Here is a 3,762-nt window from a genome sequence, read left to right as displayed (position 1 = left end):
TATATATATACAGAAAAAATCTGAAAATGCAGGGTTCTTTTAAAAGTATTAATTAACTTAACCAGTTTCACTTATTTAAAAAGATCTTCAAAAGTAAAGTTTGAGGTTTTCTGTATCCTCTGTGATATCAAAATTGAGTTTACATAAATGTATACAAATCAAGTGATAGAGTCTTTGACAATGATAAGAAGAAGCTTAAGGATTTGTGTATTCTCTGTGATGAGTCAAAAATAGTTTACATAAAAACATTAAGACCAGACAATAAAATTTCTTTACAATGATAAGATAAAAATTAGCTTACATAAATATATCAAAATCACGTAATAGTCTTTGACAAGAAGATAAAACGTGTCTGGTTTGTCAATCAGTGGTTACTAAAGTTTTAGTCTCACTGTAATCAGAAACTATAATTGTTTGCAGCATCTTAGATCGAAAAAAGAGGTGAGTAGAGAAATAACAGACCATTTATAGTTCTCGGATATGGCTGTAGAGTCACGCATCTGGATGGAATTTGACAGTTACTATTATTTTATACAGACGTGGTGGCTCAAAATTGCCTTCTTTTTGAAAAATCAATGTGGTTGGTTGGTTGGTTGATGGCAGTCACGTGATCAAGAGACTGTTCTGTTTTTTTTTAAATGTGTCTTAGTATGGGTGGTTGATGGCAGTAACATGATCAATAGATTTTGTGGAGCTCAGAAAGACTTCTTTGGTGAACTAGTTCTGTTATGATTCATTAGTTTTGGCTGGTGTTTTGGGGGTTTATATGTATGACTCATAAGTAAAAATAGTGTGTATTTGTGTGTAAGTGTATGTGTGTATGTATGTGTGTGCGTACATGTGTGCGCTTATGTGGGTGTTCTCTTTGTGTGTGTGTGTGTACGTGTGTGTATCTACATATGTGTGCGTTTGTGTGTACGTCTGTGTGTGTGTGCCTCTGTATGTGTGTGTTGCGGTTGTCAGGGTGGTGTATGTGTGTGTTGCGGTTGTCAGAGTGGTGTGTGTGTACGTGTGTATGTGTTTGTGTCTATACCTCCGCATGAGTGGACACACACGGACACACACAGAGCACTCTAACAAATATAACACGCATACACAGGCATACACACGCACATACACACGTACACACACACCGCACTGACAACCGCAACATGCACACACACACATGCGTGCACACGTACGTAGACACACAGGCACACACACACAAATAGAATATCCACATACACGTACACATGTACATACATGCTCGCATATACACAAGCGCACTCACGCACACACACACACGTAAACAAGCTATTCGCATTTCTCAGAAAAAACACACACATACATATACACATGCACTTACATACAAATACATGTCATTCTTTACTCAAGGTTCATACGTATAAACCCCAAAACACCGACCAAAACTACTGAACCACAACAGAACTAGTTCAGCAAACAAGCCTATCTTAGCTCCACAACAACTATTTGAAATCAGAACAATCGTGAACTATCTTCTGATCATGTGATTGCTATCAACCACCTATACTGTTCTTAAAGGGAAGCAATTCTAAACCACCTTAAAAAAAAAAGAAAAAGAAAAAAGAACCATCTCTTGATCGCGTGACTGCTATCAACCAGCCACATTGTTTTACGAAAAGAAGGCAATTTTGAGCCACCACTTCTGTGTAAAATAGTAATAACCATCAAATTCCATCCAGAGATGAAACCCTATAGCCATATCCGAGAACTATAAATGATCTGTTATTTCTCTACTCAGCTTTTGTTTTTTTTGCAATTTAAGATGGTGTAAACGATTATGGTTTCTGATCACAGTGATAAATATAACACACACACACACACACACACACACACACACACACACACACACACACACACACACACACACACACACACACACATACACACACATACACACACATACACACACGCGTACACACGTACACACCACTCTGACAACCGCAACACACACATACACATGCAAACATACAGGCGTGCACACATACGGAGACATGCTTGTCAAAAACTCTTACTTGATTCGAATATATTTATGTAACTAGTAGAAAGATAAATTTTATTCAGCGCATAGATACTGAACAGTATAGATATAAAGGATAAAATCTTTTTCTCTTTTTAAAAGCAGAAAAATTTGTCGACTGCCAGTCAATTTTTATCTTCTTACCATTGTAAAAAAAAAATATTACCTGATCTGAATGTTTTTACGTAACTTATTGTTTGACTCATCACAAACGATACACGAAGTCTCATAATTTACTTTAACATTTTTTTTTAAATAAGTGAAACTGGTTAAGTTAATAAATAATTTTAAAAGAATCCTGCATTTTCATATTCTTTTCCTTATATTGTTACTCGTGCGATTACCCCCAAATTTACTTTGTTACCCAACTTCGTCTTTTGTTTCTTGTAAATTCTCACTATATATATATATATACACACACACACACACACACTCGCACGCACGCACACACACACACACACACACACACACACACACACACACACATATATATATATATATATAATAAAGAGAAAATGGAGAGGTAATTAATAAAATTATTTATTAATTATAACATATGACAACATCTCTGTCAGCTGTTTCGATTCAGAAAATCTTTAGATAATTTATAATAAATTTATATATATATATATATGTGTGTGTGTGTGTGTGTGTCTGTCTGCGCGCGTGTCTGTATGTGTGTGTGTTCAAAGAAAGAGGGAGAGAGAGAGGGAGAGGGAGAGAGAGAGGAAAGAAAAGAGAAAGAAAGTGTCTTATCTGTATACAAACGTTTTCATGAATATCTTCATAGTTGTTGTATTTTTTTACCTTCCTGTATAACATTATAACATTGTATGTTAAAACTTCATTGTAACACTTGTTTCAATATATAATTTCTTCATTGACATTGTAAAACTCATGTGATTTTATAGTAATAAAGTTTCTATTGAAAATTGTTCAATATCTTTAAGAATCTTCCATTTATCGCGTTTGTCCATCATTTTTTTCCTATTTCTCTATATGAATTGGAATTTTCCACCAGGTCTTGTTTTTTAATAGTTATCAACTGATTTTCATTTCTGTTACGAAAATAACTCCATCGTATCTACTCATTCTCTCTCTGTTACTCCTTCCTACTCCCTTTCCTTTCTTCTTCTCTTAGCCTTGCTTTCTGCCATTCAATTCATAAATGTAATCATCCCACTTAAATTGATTTTCTCTCTTATACTTTGATAAATTCACGTAATTCTTTTATTGTTTTTTCTTTCTTTCTAAGTTGTAATAAACTGCTTTGACAAACATTCAACTACTGCATGACATTTTGAAATTGAATGTTTGTTATTTGCTTATCACAGTATAACATCTTAAAATTTTGGTTAGTCAATCAGTTGTCTGTTTCTCGGCAATGTTTTTACTAACCATTAACATCGATAGACTAGCGTTCTATCATAATATAAATTCGTACTCCTCGATAGAGCCTTGTTTCATGTATACACACATAATAAATGCATGCATGCATACGTACAAACATAATACAAACATACATACATGCAAGCATGCATTTTTCATATAAGCATGCACGCATCCTTTCATACATACATACATACATACATACATACATACATGCATGCATAAATAGATAAATAGATAGATAGATAGATACATACATACATACATACATACATACATACATGCATGCATACATACACACTGGTGAAGCATTCTCATGAAAACTTCTTCCA

Source organism: Octopus bimaculoides, chromosome 9 (assembly GCF_001194135.2).
Source record: "Octopus bimaculoides isolate UCB-OBI-ISO-001 chromosome 9, ASM119413v2, whole genome shotgun sequence".
Classification (NCBI taxonomy): domain Eukaryota; kingdom Metazoa; phylum Mollusca; class Cephalopoda; order Octopoda; family Octopodidae; genus Octopus; species Octopus bimaculoides.
The sequence above is the reverse complement of the archived record's forward strand: the minus strand, read 5'-3'. Positions refer to the sequence as shown.